The following is a 22,794-nucleotide window of genomic DNA, read 5'->3' as shown; positions in this document are numbered from 1 at the left end:
TAAAGCATGCTGTCAAAAACGAATTAGCCATTAAGCTTGGCATGGTACTTTACTCTGTTTATTACATAGACTTTTAAGTTCTTGTGTTTACCTGTCCATAGCTTACGACGCCTCCACTGAAAGTGTCAAGTGCATGTTGTGCTCAATGTCAAGAGAAATCTGCATTCAAAATGGAGATCTGGTTTACATACCGTTGCCTGGACTTGATAATGTACGGGATGCACCAGGATGTCAAACCGCTAGTTGGTGGTTTTCTTGAGGCCCGGTTTGCCCTTTGATGTCCATGATGTCATCTTGGGTGTACATGTCTGCTGCTAGCTCCCACATTCCTAGCCTTGTTTTTCACTTCTCGGATTATGCATTGCCGCTGCTCAGACAAACTACTCTCTGCAAGAGTTTTTTGACAGTAATTGGTGAAGATGCAATGGGACAAATTTTTGCACATAATGAAGGTGGAATATGTGTAAAAGTTTTAACTAGTTTTAACAACACCACCAACCCTTCTCTTCGGTGAAAGCAACATGTCAGTACATCAGCGTTGACAAACAGAAATGGGATGTATGCAAGTGAAGAAACTTAACTCGCCGAGAAGAAAACCATTTCAGACACTAACTAGAACAGAGCAAAAACTTAACACCCCGTGGCTCCAAAAAACGATAATGTTAGGATCTACTAGTACTACTAGGGTATGGTTACACATATACGCGGCACAGTAGACCTTGAAGGTAGTAGGAAATTTCAGTCAGGTTCTTAGAGTACGGATCAGTTTCATCATCTTGTCATTGTTTGCAAATTACTGCCGGCTGCGCAACACGGTCCAGTCTCACTGTACATACTCCACGAACGCTGCCCCCTCCTCATCCCGCTCCAACTCCACCTTCCTCTTGGAGCCACACTTCTCCGCCTCCGCCTTGCCGTCGAGGAAGTCCTCCTCCTTCTCCAGCAGCGCCACAAACTTGATGAGCACCTCCTCCTCCTCGGTTTCTTCGGTTAACCGTAGTAAAAACTGTAACCAACCGAATTTACTTTGGTTAGCAGATGTAGAAACCGAAAATTTCTTTGGTAGCACTAAAAACCAAAAATTCGGTTTATACGGTTTCGGCTTCGGTTCGGTCTTCAGTTCGTCGGTTTTTATGCCCAGGCCATCATACTTGTTCATTGGAACCCCTTAAAAAAACTCGTTCTTTTGGTTGGGCTGAGCTGGGCTGGGCCCCCATCACTAGGACTGGACGTACGAGCGAGCTTTTCGGCTCGGCCCGAAGCTCGCTCCAGCTCGGCCCGTTACAGCTCGGCTCGATAGGATTATCGAGCGGGCCGAGGTCTGAAAACAGGCCCGTTTCGCGACCGAGCCGAGCCGAGTTTCGGCCGGTCCAGCTCGGTGGCTCGCTTGCGGCCCAACCCAATTCTACCATCGATCGCATTAGGGCACAACCGCACGAGCAACCACAGCCAGAGTCTCTCGTCTCTCCCTTTCTCTGCTCTGCGCCGCCTCAACTCTCTCTCTGCTCCTCGCCAACTCGGCACCGACGGCGACGGGCGGCGTGACTGTTCCTCACCACACCGGACATAGACGGACGCGCCTCCCCTGGTTTTTCGCGGAACGTGACGAGCCGGAGCAGGTACACTAGTAGAAAAAGAGGCTTCCGTCCAGCCTCATTAGTCGCGAAACTGTAGGAACCGCGACTAATGAAGTCTTCAGTCGCGGTTCGGCAGATGAACCGCGACCAAATGCCTGGGCCCAGGGCGCTCGCGGGCTTTAGTCGCGGTTGGCCAGGCCAACCGCGACTAAAGGTGCCCAAAGGCCTTTAGTCGCGGTTGGCCTGGCCAACCGCGACTAAAGCTCGCGGGCTTTAGTCGCGGTTTGCCAGGCCAACCGCGACTAAAGGTGCCCAAAGGCCTTTAGTCGCGGTTGGCCAGGCCAACCGCGACTAAAGCTCCTCCCCTATATATACCAGTTCAGCACGCTCACTTAGCCATTTGGTGCCACTTCTCTTCACAAGCTTCACAAGGGGGTGTAGGTTTGCTTTTGGTTCCTCTTATGCACACAAGGTGTTTGATGAAATGCCCTAAGAGGGTGAAACAAACATGATATGAAGTGTTGGAGCCACACTTGAGGTTCCTCATTTATTTTTTCCTCCTCGATCGCGGTTAGCAACTTGAACCTTTCATGCATGTGTGTCATTGATAAAATATGCATGTGTGCAGTTCATTGTTTAATTTATATTATTTGTAGCTAGTTAGTTTAACAAATGCATGATGGTTAATTATATATTTTATATTATAATAATGCAGATGAATCGGCAATGGATGTACGGTAACCGACTCTCCGGCGAGTTCACTACGGGTTTGAAAGATTTCCTCGTAGTGGCTAATGCGAACAAGCAGGGGGGTTTTGTTATCTGTCCATGTGTTATCTGTAAGAATCAGAAGGGTTACTCTTCCTCAAGAGATGTTCACATGCATCTGCTTCGGCACGGTTTCATGCCAAGCTATAATTGTTGGACCAAGCATGGAGAAAGAGGGGTTATAATGGAAGAAGATGAAGAAGGGGATGATTTCATCGATGAAAGCTATCTTGCTCATTTCGGTGATACTTTCATGGAGGATGCTGAAGGTGAAGGGGAAGGTGAAGAAGAGGCACGTGATGATCCCGTTGATGATCTTGGTCGGACCATTGCTGATGCACGGAGACGCTGCGAAACTGAAAAGGAGAGGGAGAATTTGGATCGCATGTTAGAGGATCACAGAAAGGCGCTGTACCCCGGATGCGATGATGGTCTGAAAAAGCTGGGCTGCACACTGGATTTGCTGAAATGGAAGGCAGAGGCAGGTGTAGCTGACTCGGCATTTGAAAACTTGCTGAAAATGTTGAAGAATATGTTTCCAAAGGATAACGAGTTGCCCGCCAGTACGTACGAAGCAAAGAAGGTTGTCTGCCCTCTAGGTTTAGAGGTTCTGAAGATACATGCATGCATCAACGACTGCATCCTCTACCGCGGTGAATACGAGAATTTGAATGAATGCCCGGTATGCACTGCATTGCGTTATAAGATCAGAGGCGATGACCCTGGTGACGATGTTGAGGGCCAGAAACCCAGGAAGAGGGTTCCCGCCAAGGTGATGTGGTATGCTCCTATAATACCACGGTTGAAACGTCTGTTCAGGAACAAAGAGCATGCCAAGTTGTTGCGATGGCACAAAGAGGACCGTAAGTCGGACGGGGAGTTGAGACACACCGCAGATGGAACGCAATGGAGAAAGATCGACAGATGGTTCAAAGATTTTGCAGCTGACGCAAGGAACATAAGATTTGCTCTAAGTACGGATGGCATGAATCCTTTTGGCGAGCAGAGCTCTAGCCATAGCACCTGGCCCGTGACTCTATGCATCTACAACCTTCCTCCTTGGTTGTGCATGAAGCGGAAGTTCATTATGATGCCAGTGCTCATCGAAGGTCCGAAGCAACCCGGCAACGACATCGATGTGTACCTAAGGCCATTAGTTGATGAACTTTTACAGCTGTGGGGTGGTGTCCGTGTGTGGGATGAGCACAAACAAGAGGAATTTGACCTACGAGCGTTGCTTTTCGTAACCATCAACGATTGGCCTGCTCTTAGTAACCTTTCGGGACTGTCAAATAAGGGATACAATGCATGCACGCACTGCTTACATGAGACTGAAAGTGTACATTTGCCAAATTGTAAGAAGAACGTGTACCTTGGGCATCGTCGATTTCTTCCGAAAATTCATCCAGTAAGAAAGAAAGGCAAGCATTACAACGGCAAGGCAGATCACCGGCCGAAGCCTGCGGAACGCACTGGTGCTGAGGTATTTGATATGGTCAAGGATTTGAAAGTCATCTTTGGAAAGGGTCCTGGCGGACAATCAGTTCCGAAGGGAGCTGACGGGCACGCAGCCATGTGGAAGAAGAAATCTATATTCTGGGAGCTAGAATATTGGAAAGTCCTAGATGTCCGCTCTGCAATCGACGTGATGCACGTTACGAAGAATATTTGCGTGAACCTCCTAAGCTTCTTGGGCGTGTATGGGAAGACAAATGATACAAAGGAAGCACGGCAGGACCAGCAACGTTTGAAAGACCCTGATGACCGGCATCCGGAATGGTTTCAAGGTCGTGCCAGCTACGCTCTGACCAAAGAAGAGAAGGTCATCTTTTTTGAATGCCTGAGCAGTATGAAGGTCCCGTCTGGATTCTCGTCCAATATAAAGGGAATAATAAACATGGCGGAGAAAAAGTTCCAAAACCTGAAGTCTCACGACTGCCACGTGATTATGACGCAATTGCTTCCGATTGCTTTGAGGGGGCTCCTGCCGGAAAATGTTCGAGTAGCCATTGTGAAGCTATGTGCATTCCTCAATGCAATCTCTCAGAAGGTAATCAATCCAGAAGTTCTACCACGGTTACAGAACGATGTGATCCAATGTCTTGTCAGTTTCGAGTTGGTGTTCCCGCCATCCTTCTTCAATATTATGACGCACCTCCTGGTTCACCTAGTCGAAGAGATTTTCGTTCTCGGTCCTGTATTTCTACACAATATGTTCCCCTTCGAGAGGTTCATGGGAGTATTAAAGAAATATGTTCGTAACCGTGCTAGGCCAGAAGGAAGCATCGCCAAGGGCTATGGAAATGAGGAGGTAATTGCGTTTTGTGTTGACTTTGTTCCTGACCTTAAGCCGATTGGTCTTCCTCGATCGCGGCACGAGGGGAGACTAAGTGGAAAAGGCACGATCGGAAGGAAATCAACGATATGTATGGACGGCCATTCTCTGACTGAAGCACACCACACTGTACTGACCAATTCCAGCTTGGTGGCTCCGTACTTTGAGAAACACAAGAATATTTTACGCTCGGACAACCCGGGGAAGCCTGAATCCTGGATTAGGAAGGCCCACATGGAGACTTTCGGCAGTTGGTTGAGAAAACATTTAATGAATAACAATGATGTTGTAGATCAGCTGTACATGTTGGCCAAGACACCATCTTCGACTATAACGACTTTCCAATGGTACGAGATAAATGGGAATACATTTTACACGATCGCCCAAGATAAAAAGAGCACCAACCAAAACAGTGGTGTCCGCTTTGATGCAACAACCGAGAATGGGCAAAAGGTCACATATTATGGTTACATAGAGGAGATATGGGAACTTGACTATGGACCCTCCTTTAAGGTCCCTTTGTTCCGGTGCAAATGGTTCAAGCTAACAGGAGGTGGGGTAAAGGTGGACCAGCAATACGGAATGACAATGGTGGATTTCAACAATCTTGGTTACCTTGACGAACCATTCGTCCTAGCGAAAGATGTCGCTCAGGTTTTCTATGTGAAGGACATGAGTAGCAAACCGAGGAAACGGAAAGATAAGAAAACGATCAGTGCATCATGCGATGATCCAAAGCGCCACATTGTTCTTTCAGGGAAAAGAAACATCGTGGGAGTGGAGGACAAGACAGACATGTCAGAAGATTATAATATGTTTGCTGAAATTCCGCCCTTCAAAGTGAACACCGACCCAAGCATTAAGTTAAATGATGAGGATGCTCCATGGATACGGCACAATCGTAAGCAAGCAGGGACACAAGGGAAGAAATGATGTGTAATAATTTATTGTATCAAACCTTTTGTCAAACCTTCAAGGGGTTTTAAAATGAATTAGTTTTATTTTTCTGATTTTTTTGATATATAATTGTATTTTTAAGATTTGAAAATGAAGAAAAAAACGGAAGAAAAAAACAGAAGAAAAAAACAGAAGAAAAAAGCAAACAGAAGAAAAACATAAGAAAAAGGAAAAACAGAAGAAAAAAACGGAAGAAAAAAACAGAAGAAAAAAGGAAAAAGGAAAAAGGAAGAAAAAACAGAAGAAAAAAACAGAAGAAAAAGGAAGAAAAAACAGAAGAAAAAAACAGAAGAAAAAAGCAAACAGAAGAAAAACATAAGAAAAAAGGAAAAATAGAAGAAAAAACGGAAGAAAAAACAGAAGAAAAAAGGAAAAAGGAAAAAGGAAGAAAAAAACAGAAGAAAAAAACAGAAGAAAAAGGAAGAAAAAAACAGAAGAAAAAAACAGAAGAAAAAACAGAAGAAAAAAGCAAACAGAAGAAAAACATAAGAAAAAGGAAAACAGAAGAAAAAACAGAAGAAAAAACAGAAGAAAAAAGGAAAAAGAAAAAGGAAGAAAAAACAGAAGAAAAAACAGAAGAAAAGGAAGAAAAAACAGAAGAAAAAACAGAAGAAAAAGGAAAAACAGAAGAAAAAACAAACAGAAGAAAAACATAAGAAAAAAACAGAAGAAAAAGGAAAAAGGAAAAAGGAAGAAAAAACAGAAGAAAAAAACAGAAGAAAAAGGAAGAAAAAACAGAAGAAAAAACAGAAGAAAAAAGGAAAAACAGAAGAAAAAAACAGAAGAAAAAAGGAAAAAGGAAAAAAGGAAGAAAAAAATAAAATATGCCACCTACTGGGCCACCACGGCCTGAATACGACTAGAAACCCATTAAAGGGCCGGATGTTTCCCCCTTTCGCCGGTACGACCTACTGCCGCGTTAGGGCAGACCTAGCACCGCGTATTGCCAGGTTACGCTTTGTGATGCTTTGATTGCTCTGTTATTTATTGTGTTCCCCCTCCGTTACTTCTTTCCGGTAGACCCCGAGACTGCCGGCGACCCCAAGTTCGACTACGGAGCACCCGTCTCGCGCTCTACCGCGACACCCTCTCCCACCCCTTCCTCGCCCCCTCCTTTTGCCACCGCCCTTTCGCCACCGCCACCGCCACCGCCCCCCTTCTTCACTTAATTAATTTGTTTTTACTACATGTTTTCAGGACTGACATAATGGCGGACGATAGAGCTGACCCGATTATGGACAACTATGATCCGGACGGTGAAGCACATATGTTCGGCATCATAAACGGCGATATTCAATATGTGCCGACCGGAGAAGAAGAAGATGATATCTCTTCTTATCTGAACCTTGACGGTGAAGATGAAGGGCGCCGTCAGCAAGATGATGCCGAACAAACGTCGATAAACGACGATCTTCAAATGGAAGTAGCAACCACCTCCGGCGCCGAGGTATATATATACATTGAGCCTCTGGTGATACAAACTAACTGATTTGAATAAATATGTGTGTACTAACGCGCGCGACTCTTTCTTATTTTAGCCCTCGGCCGGATCGTCGAAACAATCGAGTACGTCGTCAAAGCGTGGCGCAACCAAGACGATGAAACAAGGAGAAACATGCACCATCGAGGTTGTCGACAGTGCAACCGGCAGGCCGCTGGAGCCCCGCAAGAACGCCACCAAGTTTGTCAGCCAATGCGGAGCCATTGTTAGAGACAACGTCTCGATCACCGTCCAGGAGTGGAATGAGCCAAAGAAGGCACGAATTGATGGTTTCACTTTTGTCGATAAGAGAACAAAAAAAGATTGCTTCAAGAAGCTTATGGAACATTTCGTTCTACCTCCGGAATACAACAAATTCGATGAGGAGGGTAACAAGATTGAGGAAAACAAGGAGAGGAGGAGGCTAGTCAAACAGTTCGCTCTTCATAAGATGGCCGACGCATTCCGGAAATTCAAGCAAAATCTAGCCCATGACTTTGTCAAGCAGAACAAGACTCCGGATTTCAAAGGACAATATGAGAAACTGAAAGATGATTGGCCAGAATTTGTGAAGCAAAAGAAATCGGAGCAGTTCATTCAAATATCGAAAAAAAATAAGGAAAATGCGGCTAAGAAGGAGTACAATCATGTTATGGGGCCAGGAGGGTATCGCCTTTGGGAGCCTAGGTGGGAGAAGATGGAGAACGAGCTGAGGGCGCGAGGAATCCGTCCAGGTACGGAGGGATGGGACCCAAGGGCCAAAAGCTGGTGGTACGGGCATGGGGGAACGCTGAACCCGGAGACAGGGGAGTGTGTTTACCGGGGCAAATTAATTAAACCCACCCAAGCCCTTATTAACGCAATGAGGGATGCTCAACAGGGGAAGATCAAGTTCAACAGAGAGAACGACGCGCTGACAAAAGCCCTCGGGAATCCTGAACACGGAGGACGTGTACGAGGCATGGGGCACATTCCGTGGAAAATAGGGTTCCCCCAGAACGATGACCCGTACGGTTACAGAAGCCGTAAGAGAAAGATGGATCAGGAAGCAGATGTTGTGGCGCGGTTGGCATCGGAAATGGAGGTGATGAAGAAAACCATGAGTGTACTAGTAGCCGAAAGAGATGCAGCTCGGGTGCAGCATGAAGATCATCCAGCGGATCTCGGAAGCCAGGCAGCGAAGAAGCAGCGTGGCTTCCACGGAGGCCCCACCGGAGCCTCTGGTGGTCCAAATTACTGCACCGGAGCCTCTGGTGGTCGAAATTACTTCATCGGAGCCTCCTCGCTACCCCGTGGACGATATAAAGGAGATGAAAGAATGTCATCTGTATTATCCTATCGGGAACATGTCCATGAAGGTAGCCATCGGCAGTGCTTTACCATGTTTACCTGGAGCACTCCACCACAACAACCCCATTCAAGATGGCTATGCTCGTGTCACGGTGGAGGACATAGTCCAAGGGTTTGAGGACCTGGAGATTGACATTGCTACACCTGAAGGGGAGAAAAGACTTGGAGATGTCAAGCGCCATTTCATTCTATGGCAAAAGAAGTTTATCAAGTTTCCAGGCGAGGCGCCAAGGACAACAAGTCCACCCCCCTACGGTGGTGGTGGTGGCGGTGGCGGTGGTGGTGGTGGTGGTGGTGGTGGCGGTTCACCTACACCTCCGTCACGTCAGCCGACGCCGCCCCCCAGTCCACAACGTCCGGCGGGTGATCAGCCGCCGCCCCCCAGTCCTCGTCCGGCGGGTGATCAGACGCCGCCCCCCAATCCACCTCCGGCAAAGAAGCAGAAGCAGTCCTGGATTATTAACCCGGACCCTTATGTACCTAAGACCACAAAGGTACCGGAGCCATCACTGAAGCCTCTCCCCACAAGGCCTTGGGAACGTAGTGCCGAGGAAGTCGACGCGGCCGCGGCTGCTGATTTGGAGAAATGGAAGGCGGACTGCAAGAAGAAAACAGAGCCCGAGCCCAAGCCAGTATTTTCTGATGAGCAAAAGAAGTGGGCTAAGTCATTTTTGAGCACACCGTCCCAAGCCGCGAAGAATCTGCCTAACGACTATGCACGTGAACTTCGCAGGCAGGCACTCATGTTCAAGGAGAACAAAGAGCGGGAGAAGGCCGAAAGTAAAAAAAGCGGGAAACAAGTTGCCCAGCTCGGGGAACAAAGTAAACAATCGATTGCCCCGCTTATAGTGGAAGCCTTCTGTCCGGATGACCCCGAGATCATACAAGCTGCGGCAGCACAGGGATTGACTGTAACGAGTGCCAGAGAACAAGCGGCCAACTTAGGTATTACTCTTCGTGAACTGTTAGGCCTTGATGAGGCGCCAGTGAAGGAGGTAGTAATTACATATGTCAAGAATGGGCCTCTCGTCGAGCCTGCGGAGGAAAAGGATCTACCTCCACAAATGAAAGGTCTGCTGAAATGGTACAAGGGTTACATAAAAAATAAAAACGCCAAAGAATATATTTATGCGGAAGTTAGACATGAGCATCACTTCAAACATTACTATGTACAAATTGAACTGAGTGAATTGTTCCAGCTTTTCAATCTGCGCGAGCTCGATAAATCTATCATCAGTTGCTACGTTCTGTAAGTGATTTATTAATTTCTACCCCATCTCGTTCATATTGCCTGCACTATATATATGTCCTAACTATATTGTTGTGTCCGCTATTATACATGCAGAATGAAGATTAAGGAATGCAGAGTAAGGAACATCCATGATGTTGGGTTCATTGACCCACACATCGTTAATGGACATGTGTTGGAGCGTTACCCCGCCGACGTGGAGGCAGACCTGTGGCAGTTTCTTACAAAGCAGGAACTCAAAAGTGATATTCTATTTCCTTACCATTTTGAGTGAGTGTTTCTGTCTTGAGCACATTCTCTTTTGTTTACTCCATGCATGGTATGTGGCCGGCTAATCGATGAGTTATGCATGACGTACTGTGCATGTATCGTGTCCGCAGGTTCCACTGGATTCTGCTAGTAATTAAAGTTAACACCTCAGAATGTCTCGTCCACGACTCTGTGAATATGGATCCAAAGCTTTGGGGCGGCATGAGAAGAATGCTGCAGAAGTAATTATTTTCATTCATTTGCGCTCTATATCGATCGGCCTATTTCGTTCATTTCCTAATATCAAGTAACTAATTAATAACTCTCTTGTTCATTTAATTTTCTTTGCCTCGTAGGGTTTGGAGACGGTTCGTAGATACAAAGGTCGGTGAATTCAAAAAAGAGCTAGAATTCAAAATGTTAAAGGCTAAGAATGCTGGGGATATTCAGCCACCGGAGACCAATCTATGTGGATACTATGTCTGTGAGATGATCCGGAGATACACCTCTGAGCGGGTTCCGAGTGATACCAATGCTAAGAGGAATAACCTCCGGTGGATGCTTAGTCCAGAAGCTCGCTTCCGACCACTTCAAGAGGAACTAGCTGGATGGTTCAGCAGGGAAGTCCTCCATCCTAAAGGAGAACACTATTACGAGGACGTAGAACTTTATATGCATTAAATCATGTATGGAAACTTGTTCAAAATTGTATATGGTCATCCGATGATATTGAATATATATTGTATATTCCTCTTGAATTCTTTTTGGTTCTAATTTCAAATTTATTTGAAATTGTACATTCATATGCATGTATGTAGTACCGTAGAATATATGAAACTCCTTCAAAATTAAAATAAAGCACAAAAGAAATAAAACAATACAAATTAAACAGAAAACAGGTTTAAGGGGGGAGGTTTAGGGGGGGGGCTAAAACCCTAAACCTGCGGCGGCCTTTAGTCGCGGTTGGCCAGAAGAACCGCGACTAAAGGTCCTCCGCCCCGACGGCCACCTGGCGCCCACGTGGACGGGCCTTTAGTCGCGGTTCTTAAGCAACCGCGACTAAAGGGGGGGGGGCCTTTAGTCGCGCCCGGTCGGTCGCGGTTGCGCAACCGCGACTAATGGCAGTTGCGAACCGCGACCAAAGGCCTTTTTTCCACCAGTGGTACTTTCTTCCTTCCCAAATCCCAATCCCTAGCAGCAGCTCTCTGAACTTAGTACGCATGTGATGGATCAATGGATGGATGGATCGATGGATGTAGTCATGTAGTTCGAACTTCCCAAACCTTAGCCGTAGGTGTCTGCACTCACTGCACTAGTACACATCTGGTGGATGGATGGATGGATGGATCGATGTACGTGGTCTGGTAGACGTAGGGCTAGATGGGTGGATCATGGATGGATGTATTGTAGTCTGTACGGCTAGATGTAGCAGCAACGGATGGATGGATCATGTATGGATGGACTTGTAGGGCAGAATGGATGGATAGATCAAAATTTTCATTGATTCCATGTGTAATTAGTTTTCTGTTGTTGATGAACTAGTTGATGATCTACTTGCCGTAGGATAGCAGCTTGAAAAAAAATCTAGTTTCTGGAAAATTACATAGACTCCATGTCTAATTAGTTTACTGTTGTTGATGACTGACCGTTTGTTGTTTGCTGTGTGTGCAGACGCCTATCGTCGCAACAATAGACAAGCAAAAGGGGAAGGCGAGTGGGAAGGAGAAGGAGAAAGAGAGGACGTTGGACTCCATTATGAAGAGAAAGTTGCCGGTCTCGGGGATGCAGAAGGGCAATGGGAAGGGCAATGCAGCAGCTACTACACGGCTGCTGAGGAAGCTGACAAATGATTCCAGCAATGTCCCAATCGCTGAGTTGTTGTATAGGGTAAAAGGAAACCTCCGCCTCGACGTCTCCCTGACCCCACCGGCGCTGGCGTGCATGCCGGAATCGCCGTTGCCTCCGGCTCCACAAACTACTATGAGAGGGAGGCTACATCTTCGCAGGTATGTACGTGCAAAATATATATTTGTGCAAGCTTGTGTATGTGCTGTTTTTGCTTTTTGAAAGTCAAATTTATGTGTGCCCAAGCTCATATGTGCTTTTTTTGGTATCCAAATGTCAAATATATGTTTGTCCAAGCTCATGTGTGTGCTCTTTTTGGTATCCAAATGTCAAATACTCCCTCCGTTCCTAAATATAAGTCTTTGTAGATATTCCACTATGAACTAGATACGGATGTAAATAGATATATTTTAAGTGTGGATTCATTCATTTTACTCCGTATGTAGTCCACCTAGTGGAATCTCTACAAAGACATACATTTAGGAACGGAGGGAGTATATTTTTGTGCAAGCTCATGTGTGTTGCTATTTTTGCTATCCAAAAGTCAAATATATGTGTGTCCAAGCTCATGTGTGTGCTGTTTTTGCTATCCATAAGTCAAATATATGTGTGTCCAAGCTCATGTGTGTGCTGTTTTTGCTATCCATAAGTCAAATATATGTGTGTTCAAGCTCATGTGTGTTGTTTTTGTGTGCTAGGCAATGGAGCATGATAAGCAAGCGGAGGAGGATCATGAAGAGGTGGAAGAGGATGAGGAGGAGGACGAGGAAGAGCAAGATACTTTGTTTGAGGTGCCGCCTGGGGTTGGTGACAAATCAGATTCAGATGGGTTTGTGGATAGTGAAGAAAAAGCCTTCGAAGGTGATGACATGTCCGAGGATGGTCTAGGCCTTGGTCCTACGCCTCAAGAGCAAGAAACCAGAAATGGTGGAAGCCTTGGTGTGCGGTGCTAGTTATATCAAAGGTTCTCACAAGGACTTCAATGTGGTGGTATGATTCCTATCTTTTTCTTCTATGATTCTTGTCTATTTCTTGTATGTGGCTAACTTACAAATAATTAGGAGAGGGATGAAGATGAGGAGAACGCTGTTGAGAATATCAAGTTGCCCAAGATTGTTGATGTGGGGGGTGACAACAATTGGTAACTAATGTTTTTACATGTCTCAGTTTTCCTATCTTGACATATTGAGAATATCAAGTTTACAAATCTGTGTTACATGTAGATATTCGCCATGTGGGTGTTGCTCTTGCTATTTTGAAGATGGATGTCTACATGATCTTCTCATGTGGATTGTTGAGGTCAACGTGATCATCTCGTGCCATTTCTTTTGTTGTGATGAACTTCGAATTATGTGTGCTGTTGTGATGAACTATGAACCTTGAATGATGTTGTGATGAACCATGCACTTTCAACAATGTTGTTGTGAACTTGTGATGAACTATGAACTTTGTATTATGTGGTTTTCACTAGTCATTGTTTGGCTGTCAACATTTTCTCAGTTTTATGTCAAAGTGGTAAGTGTTATGCTATGCAAAATTTCCTTGTTTGGCTGTCAATATTTGATGTTTTCCTGTGTAAAGTTCAATTGAAGTGCTGTCCAAAATTCAATAGAAATGCTGCCCAATTCTTTCTCTCATATGTGTTCCATTGTTACAATTTTGTAGAAGAATTCATATAAGAACATTATTTTTCATTACTATGACCATTTCTTAAAACAATAGACTGTTGGATTGTTCATTTTTAGTAGTATAAACTGTTTGTTTTCCAAAATATAGGTTTAATTGCCGCAAAAAATCAAGTATATGCACTATATATAGAGGTATGTACTATTAAATGGTTCTGGGAGAAACTGAATTACGAGCCGGCTCGGTCTGAGCCGAGCCATAGCCAAAGCGAGCCGAGCCGGTTGAAGTAGGCTCGTTGGCTGAGCGAGCCGAGCCGAGTCGAGCCGCTCCAGAGCGAGCCAAAGCCAGGCTCGGATCAAGCTCGGCTCGGCTCGGCTCGTGTCCAGCCCTACCCATCACTTCTTTCTTTCTACAGGCTTGTTTTCTTTTCTTTTTTGAGACAAAGAAAGAGAGATAATTCAGACTAGCTTTGTTGGACTAGTAATATCCCGAAAAAGGCTTTCGCCCCGCTTTATATTATAAAGCAAACTGCCCAAGCCAACATCCAACAAGGTTCACACACACACACGCACACACACAAGTCTCAGACAAACATAAGTACACAAAGGGGGTACTGCTGAGGGCACAACTCAACAAGCCCTGGAAACAGAAAACACAACACGCTCACGCCCAGCCGCCCGAACTCTAATCGGGCTCCGGAGGAGGGGGCGGCAGCGGGGGCGCCATGCGGACTGTCATCGAGCAAAGGTCAGCGAGGAGGGTGTTCATGACGTCCCGGTCCTGGGGGCGGCTAAGCGGCCGCCAGAGCTGCAAGAAACCACACATTTTGAAGACAACATCAGTCGCACGTCGAAGAGGCACTTTCTGAATGACAAGCTTGGTGCGGATGGTCCAAAGCATCCAGGCGAGAACCCCAACGAACAACCAACGAATGTGGCGGTAGCGAGGGTGGGAGGCGTGAATCTCAGCAAGTAAGTCGGGGAAGTTGGTATTACACCACTGTCCACCAATCATCTCGCGAAAACAGGACCACAGGAATTGGGTTGTGGAGGAAGAGAAGAAGATGTGATTAGCATCCTCGACCGTGCCACACATGGGACATATCCCATCTCCTGGTCCACTACATTTGAGGACCTCGACCTCAGAGGGAAGGCGTCCCCGAATCCACTGCCACAGGAAGATCCGGATCTTCAAAGGAAGGCGAATGTCCCAGATTAGACTAAAGGGCTCAGGAGCCGTCGAGGGAGCGATGGCCGCGTATAAGGATTTAGTGGAGAAGTGTCCAGAGGACTCTAGACGCCAAGAGATGGAGTCCAGGGCGTCCTCGGCGTCCATCGGAAGAAGCGCGATGTCCTGGAGGAGGGAGTCCCAGGCGGCCACCTCTTGGGGACCGAAGGATCGCCGAAAGGCGAGACGCCCTAAGTCAATAAGGGCCATCTCCACAGAGACCCGAGGGTCAACCGTTATGGCGAATAGTTCCGGGAAGCGAGCGGCCAGGGGGGAGTCCCCTAGCCAACGATCGAACCAGAACAGGGTCGACGCCCCGGAGCCAACCGAGATGGATGTGTCAATGCGGAGAACGGGAAGAAGCTGGATCACAGCCTGCCAGAACTGGGAGCCGCCAAAACGCTAGCAGAAAGCAAGGGGTTGGCCCCGGAGGTACTTATTCCTGATGATGGTGAGCCAGAGGCCTCCTTCCCCATTGGCGATACGCCAGAGCCATCGGGTTAGGAGAGCAATGTTCATGCACCGAGAGGACAAGATCCCCAGACCCCCCTGGTCCTTGGGTTTGCAAATGTCGGGCCAGCTCACCATATGGTACTTCTGCTTGTCTCCCTCGCCTGCCCAAAAAAACCTGTACTGGTACTTGGCGATCTCCTGATGGAGCGTCTCATGGAGGCTGTAGAAGCTCACGAGAAACCATAGGAGACTGGCAAGCGAGGAGTTGATGAGGATCACCCTGGCGGCCTTCGAAAGCCACCGCCCCTTCCATGGCTCCACCCGGCGCTGCATCCTGGTCACAGTCGGGTGTAGGTCAGCCACGATGAGTCGCGAGTCACTAATGGGGATCCCCAAATAGGTCATGGGGAAAGTACCCAGCGATAGTTTAGCCGATCGGCAATGGCCTGGGCCTCCTCAGGAGGGTAGCCAAGAACCATCACTTCGCTCTTATCGAAGTTGATTGTGAGTCCAGACATCTGCTGGAAGCATAGTAGGAGGAACTTCAGGTTGGCAATGTCGGAGGCGGAGCCCTCCACCATTATTATGGTGTCGTCAGCATATTGTAGGAGAGAGACCCCTCCCCCTCCTACCAGGTGGGGGACTAAGTCGTGGATATGGCCAGCAGATTTGTCCTTATCCAGGATAACAGCAAGGGCATCGACCACCATGTTAAACAGAAACGGGGAGAACAGGTCGCCCTGGCAAACCCCACAAAGCGTGGGGAAGTAGGACCCGATCTCGTCGTTAATGTTAACCATGGTCCGACTGTTGGGGAACGCAGTAATTTCAAAAAAATTCCTACCCACACGCAAGATCATGGTGATGATATAGCAACGAGAGGGGAGAGTGTTCGTCCACGTACCCTCGTAGACCGTAAGCGGAAGCGTTATGACAACGCGGTTGATGTAGTCGTACGTCTTCACGATCCGACCGATCCAAGCACCGGACGTACGGCACCTCCGAGTTCAGCACACGTTCAGCTCGATGACGATCCCCGGGCTCCGATCCAGCAAAGCTTCGGGGATGAGTTCCATCAGCACGACGGTGTGGTGACGATGATGATGCTCTACCGGCGCAGGGCTTCGCCTAAACTCCGCGACGATATGACCGAGGTGGAATATGGTGGAGAGGGGCACCGCACACGGCTAAGGAACGATCCGTAGATCAACTTGTGTGTCTAGGGTGCCCCCCCGCCCCCGTATATAAAGGAGCCAAGGGGGAGGAGGCGGCCGGCCAAGGAGGGCGCGCCAAGGGGGGAGTCCTACTCCCACCGGGAGTAGGACTCCCTTCTTTCCTAGTTGGAATAGGAGAAGGGGGGAAGAGGAGGAAGAGGGGAAGGAAAAGGGGGGGCGCCGCCCCCCTTCCCTTGTCCTATTCGGACTAGGAGGGGGAGGGGCGCGCGGCCCCCTCCTGGCTCCTTCTCTCTTCTCCCTCGTGGCCCATGTAGGCCCATTAACCCCCCGGGGGTTCCGGTAACCTCCCGGTACTCCGGTAAAATGTTGATTTCACCCGGAACCATTCCGATGTCCAAACATAGGCTTCCAATATATCAATATTTATGTCTCGACCATTCTGAGACTCCTCGTCATTTCCATGATCACATCCGGGACTCCGAACAAACTTCTGTACATCAAAACTTGTAAACTCATAATATAACTGTCATCGAAATGTTAAGCGTGCGGACCCTACGGGTTCGAGAACTATGTAGACATGACCTAAAACCATTCTCGGTCAATAACCAATAGCGGGACCTGGATGCCCATATTGGTTCCTACATATTCTACGAAGATCTTTATCGGTCAAACCGCATAACAACATACGTTGTTCCCTTTGTCATCGGTATGTTACTTGCCCGAGATTTGATCATCGGTATCCAATACCTAGTTCAATCTCGTTACCGGCAAGTCTCTTTACTCGTTCTGTAATACGTCATCTCATAACTAACTTATTAGTTATAATTCTTGCAAGGCTTAAGTGATGAGTATTACCGAGAGAGCCCAGAGATACCTCTCCGACAATCGGAGTGACAAAACCTAATCTCGAAATACGCCAACTCAACATGTACCTTCGGAGACACCTGTAGTACTCCTTTATAATCACCCAGTTACGTTGTGACGTTTGGTAGTACCCAAAGTGTTCTTCCGGTAAACGGGAGTTGCATATTTCTCATAGTTGCAGGAACATGTATAAGTCATGAAGAAAGCAATAGCAGAATACTAAACGATCAAGTGCTAAGCTAACGGGATGGGTCATGTCAATCACATCATTCTCCTAATGATGTGATCCCATTAATCAAATGACAACACATGTCTATGGTTAGGAAACATAACCATCTTTGATTAATGAGCTAGTCAAGTAGAGGCATACTAGTGACTATATGTTTGTCTATGTATTCACACATGTATCATGTTTCCGGTTAATACAATTCTAGCATGAATAATAAACATTTATCATGATATGAGGAAATAAATAATAACTTTATTATTGCCTCTAGGGCATATTTCCTTCAGTCTCCCACTTGCACTAGAGTCAATAATCTAGATTACACAGTAATGATTCTAACACCCATGGAGTTTTGGTGTTGATCATGTTTTGCTCGTGAGAGAGGCTTAGTCAACGGGTCTGCAACATTCAGATCCGTATGTATTTTGCAAATCTCTATGTCTCTCACTTGGGCTTGGTCCCGAATGGAATTGAAGCGTCTCTTGATGTGCTTGGTCCTCTTGTGAAATCTGGATTCCTTTGCCAAAGCAATTGCACCAGTATTGTCACAAAAGATCTTCATTGGTCCCGATGCACTAGGTATGACACCTAGATCGGTAATGAACTCCTTCATCCAGACTCCTTCATTTGCTGCTTCAGAAGCAGCTATGTACTCCGCTTCACATGTAGATCCAGTCACGACGCTTTGTTTAGAACTGCACCAACTTACAGCTCCACCGTTTAATATAAACACGTATCCGGTTTGCGATTTAGAATCGTCCGGATCAGTGTCAAAGCTTGCATCGACGTAACCTTTTACGACTAGCTCTTTGTCACCTCCATATACGAGAAACATATCCTTAGTCCTTTTCAGGTATTTCAGAATGTTCTTGACCGCTGTCCAGTGATCCACTCCTGGATTACTTTGGTACCTTCCTGCCAAGCTTATTGCTAAGCATACGTCAGGTCTGGTACACAGCATTGCATACATGATATAGCCTATGGCTGAAGCATAAGGAACATCTTTCATTTTCTCTCTATCTTCTGCTGTGGTCGGGCATTGAGTTTGACTCAACTTCACACCTTGTAGCACAGGCAAGAAACCTTTCTTTGCCTGATCCATTTTGAACCTTTTCAAAATTTTGTCAAGGTATGTGCTTTGTGAAAGTCCTATTAAGCATCTTGATCTATCTCTATAGATCTTGATGCCTAATATGTAAGCAGCTTCACCGAGGTCTTTCATTGAAAAACTTTTATTCAAGTATCCCTTTATGCTATCCAGAAACTCTATATCATTTCCAATTAATAATATGTGATCTACATATAAAATCAGAAATGCTACAGAGCTCCCACTCACTTTCTTGTAAATACAGGCTTCTCCAAAAGTCTGTATAAAACCATATGCTTTGATCACACTATCAAAACGTTTATTCCAACTCCGAGATGCTTGCACCAGCCCATAAATAGATCGCTGGAGTTTGCACACTTTGTTAGCGCCTTTTGGATCAACAAAACCTTCTGGTTGCATCATATACAACTCTTCTTCCAGAAATCCATTCAAGAATGCAGTTTTGACATCCATTTGCCAAATTTCATAATCGTGAAATGCAGCAATAGCTAACATGATTCGGACAGACTTAAGCATCGCTACGGGTGAGAAAGTCTCATCGTAGTCAACCCCTTGAACTTGTCGAAAACCTTTCGCAACAAGTCGAGCTTTATAGACAGTTATATTACCATCAGCGTCAGTCTTCTTCTTAAAAATCCATTTATTCTCAATGGCTTGCCGATCATCGGGCAAGTCAACCAAAGTCCATACTTTGTTTTCGTACATGGATCCCATCTCAGATTTCATGGCCTCTAGCCATTTTGCGGAATCTGGGCTCATCATCGCTTCCTCATAGTTCGTAGGTTCATCATGGTCAAGTAACATGACTTCCAGAATAGGATTACCGTACCACTCTGGTGTGGATCTTATTCTGGTAGACCTGCGAGGTTCAGTAGAAACTTGATCTGAAGTTTCATGATCAATATCATTAGCTTCCTCACTAGTTGGTGTAGTTGTCACAGGAACTGGTTCTTGTGACGAACTACTTTCCAACAAGGGAGTAGATACAGTTATCTCATCAAGTTTTACTTTCCTCCCACTCACTTCTTTCGAGAGAAACTCCTTCTCTAGAAAGGATCCGAATTTAGCAACGAAAATCTTGCCCTCAGATCTGTGATAGAAGGTGTACCCAATAGTCTCCTTTGGGTATCCTATGAAGACACATTTCTCCGATTTGGGTTCGAGCTTATCTGGTTGAAGTTTCTTTACATAAGCATCGCAGCCCCAAACTTTAAGAAACGACAACTTTGGTTTCTTGCCAAACCACAGTTCATAAGGTGTTGTCTCAACGGATTTTGATGGTGCCCTATTTAACGTGAATGCGGCCGTCTCTAAAGCATAACCCCAAAACGATAGCGGTAAATCTGTAAGAGACATCATAGATTGCACCATATCTAGTAAAGTACGATTACGACGTTTAGACACACCATTTCATTGTGGTGTTCCGGGTGGCGTGAGTTGCGAAACTATTCCGTATTGCTTAAAGTGTAGACCAAACTCGTAACTCAAATATTCTCCTCCACGATCAGATCGTAGAAACTTTATTTTCTTGTTACGATGATTTTCCACTTCACTCTGAAATTCTTTGAACTTTTCAAATGTTTCAGACTTGTGTTTCATTAAGTAGATATACCCATATCTGCTCAAATCATCCGTGAAGGTGAGAAAATAACGATACCCGCCGCGAGCCTCAACATTCATTGGACCACAAACATCAGTATGTATGATCTCCAACAAATCAATTGCTCGCTCCATAGTTCCGAAGAATGGCGTTTTAGTCATCTTGCCCATGAGGCACGGTTCGCAAGTACCAAGTGATTCATAATCAAGTGATTCCAAAAGCCCATCAGTATGGAGTTTCTTCATGCGCTTTACACCGATATGACCTAAACGGCAGTGCCACAAATAAGTTGCACTATCGTTATCAACTCTGCATCTTTTGGTTTCAACACTATGAATATGTGTATCACTACTATCGAGATTTAATAAAAATAGACCACTCTTCAAGGGTGCATGACCATAAAAGATATTACTCATATAAATAGAACAACCATTATTCTCTGATTTAAATGAATAACCGTCTCGCATCAAACAAGATCCAGATATAATGTTCATGCTCAACGCTGGCACCAAATAACAATTATTTAGGTCTAAAACTAATCCCGATGGTAGATGTAGAGGTAGCGTGCCGACCGCGATCACATCGACTTTGGAACCATTTCCCACGCGCATCGTCACCTCGTCCTTAGCTAATCTTCGCTTAATTCGTAGTCCCTGTTTCGAGTTGCAAATATTAGCAACAGAACCAGTATCAAATACCCAGGTGCTACTGCGAGCATTAGTAAGGTACACATCAATAACATGTATATCACATATACCTTTGTTCACTTTTCCATCCTTCTTATCCGCCAAATACTTGGGGCAATTCCGCTTCTAGTGTCCAGTCTGCTTGCAGTAGAAGCACTCAGTTTCAGGCTTAGGTCCAGACTTGGGTTTCTTCTCTTGAGCAGCAACTTGCTTGCCGTTCTTTTTGAAGTTCCCCTTCTTCTTCCCTTTGCCCTTTTTCTTGAAACTGGTGGTCTTGTTAACCATCAACACTTGATGCTCCTTTTTGATTTCTACCTCCGCAGCTTTTAGCATTGCGGAGAGCTCCGGAATAGTTTTGTTCATCCCTTGCATATTATAGTTCATCACGAAGCTCTTGTAGCTTGGTGGTAGTGATTGGAGAATTCTGTCAATGACACTATCATCAGGAAGATTAACTCCCAGTTGAATCAAGTGATTATTATACCCAGACATTTTGAGTATGTGTTCACTGACAGAACTATTCTCCTCCATCTTGCAGCTGTAGAACTTATTGGAGACTTCATATCTCTCAATCCGGGCATTTGCTTGAAATATTAACTTCAACTCCTGGAACATCTCATATGCTCCATGACGTTCAAAACGTCGTTGAAGACCCGGTTCTAAGCCGTAAAGCATGGCACACTAAACTATAGAGTAGTCATCAGCTTTGCTCTGCCAAACGTTCTTAACGTCGTCAGTTGCATCAGCAGCAGGCCTGGCACCCAGTGGTGCTTCCAGGACGTAACTTTTCTGTGCAGCAATGAGGATAATCCTCAGGTTACGGACCCAGTCCGTGTAATTGCTACCATCATCTTTCAACTTTGCTTTCTCAAGGAACGCATTAAAATTCAACGGAACAACAGCACGAGCCATCTATCTACAAACAAACATAGACAAGCAAAATACTATCAGGTACTAAGTTCATGATAAATTTAAGTTCAATTAATCATATTTACTTAAGAACTCCCACTTAGACAGACATCTCTCTAGTCATCTAAGTGATCACGTGATCCAAATCAACTAAACCATGTCCAATCATCACGTGAGATGGAGTAGTTTCAATGGTGAACATCACTATGTTGATCATATCTACTATATGATTCACGTTCGACCGTTTGGTCTCCGTGTTTCGAGGCCATATCTGTATATGCTAGGCTCGTCAAGTATGACCTGAGTATTCTGCGTGTGCAACTGTTTTGCACCCGTTGTATTTGAACGTAGAGCCTATCACACCCGATCATCACGTGGTGTCTCAGCACGAAGAACTTTCGCAATGGTGCATACTCAGGGAGAACACTTCTTGATTATTAAGTGAGAGATCATCTTAAAATGCTACCGTCAATCAAAGCAAGATAAGATGCATAAAGGATAAACATCACATGCAATCAATATAAGTGATATGATATGGCCATCATCATCTTGTGCTTGTGATCTCCATCTTCGAAGCACCGTCATGATCACCATCGTCACCGGCGCGACACCTTGATCTCCATCATAGCATCGTTGTCGTTATGCCATCTATTGCTTCTACGACTATCGTACCGCTTAGTGATAAAGTAAAGCAATTACAGGGCGTTTGCATTTCATACAATAAAGCGACAACCATATGGCTCCTGTCAGTTGCCGATAACTTCGGTTACAAAACATGATCATCTCATACAATAAAATATAGCATCACGTCTTGACCATATCACATCACAACATGCCCTGCAAAAACAAGTTAGACGTCCTCTACTTTGTTGTTGCAAATTTTACGTGGCTGCTACGGGCTTAGCAAGAATCGTTCTTACCTACGCATCAAAACCACAACGATAGTTTGTCAAGTTGGTGCTGTTTTAACCTTCGCAAGGACCGGGCGTAGCCACACTCGGTTCAACTAAAGTGAGAGAGACAGACACCCGTCGGTCACCTTTAAGCAACGAGTGCTCGTAGCGGTGAAACCAGTCTCGCGTAAGCGTACGCGTAATGTCGGTCCGGGCC

This window comes from Triticum aestivum, chromosome 7B (assembly GCF_018294505.1).
Source record: "Triticum aestivum cultivar Chinese Spring chromosome 7B, IWGSC CS RefSeq v2.1, whole genome shotgun sequence".
Lineage (NCBI taxonomy): Eukaryota > Viridiplantae > Streptophyta > Magnoliopsida > Poales > Poaceae > Triticum > Triticum aestivum.
The sequence above is the reverse complement of the archived record's forward strand: the minus strand, read 5'-3'. Positions refer to the sequence as shown.